Source organism: Neopelma chrysocephalum, unplaced genomic scaffold (assembly GCF_003984885.1).
Source record: "Neopelma chrysocephalum unplaced genomic scaffold, ASM398488v2 Primary Assembly neopelma1_89334, whole genome shotgun sequence".
NCBI classification, from domain to species: domain Eukaryota; kingdom Metazoa; phylum Chordata; class Aves; order Passeriformes; family Pipridae; genus Neopelma; species Neopelma chrysocephalum.
Genome location: NW_020918328.1, coordinates 1 through 561, shown reverse-complemented (window position 1 = coordinate 561; position 561 = coordinate 1).

Below are 561 nucleotides of genomic sequence, written 5' to 3'. Positions count from 1 at the left end.
ACAGGGACCCCCCAGAACTCAGGGGGGGCACCAAGGACCCCCCAGAATTCAGGAGGGGCATTGGGGACCCCCCAGAACTCAGGAGGGGCATGGGGGACCCTCAGAACTCAGGAGGAGCATTGGGGACCCCCCAGAACTCAGGGAGGCACCCACAGCACACAGGGACCCCCCAAAATTCAGAGGGGGACACCAAGGACCCCCCAAAACTCAGGAGGGGCATCAGGGACCCCCAAAACTCAGAGGGGACACCAAGGACCCCCCACAACTCAGGAGGAGCATTGGGGAACCCCCAGAACCCAGAAGGGGCACCCACAGCACACAGGGACCCCCCAAAACTCAGGGTACACAAAGACCCCTCCCCATAGCACCCCAGGGCCCCCTCACCTCCCAGGGTCCATGCAGCCCCCCCGTGTCCCCCCCGTGTCCCCCTCCCCTCTCACCTTGTCCCCCCACGATGGCCTCGCAGGCCTCCAGCAGCAGTCGGGGTCCCACCGCCCGGCTCCAGCCGCCCCCACCTCGCTTCCGCTGCCGACGCAGCCCTGGGGGGACACCGGGGGGGGG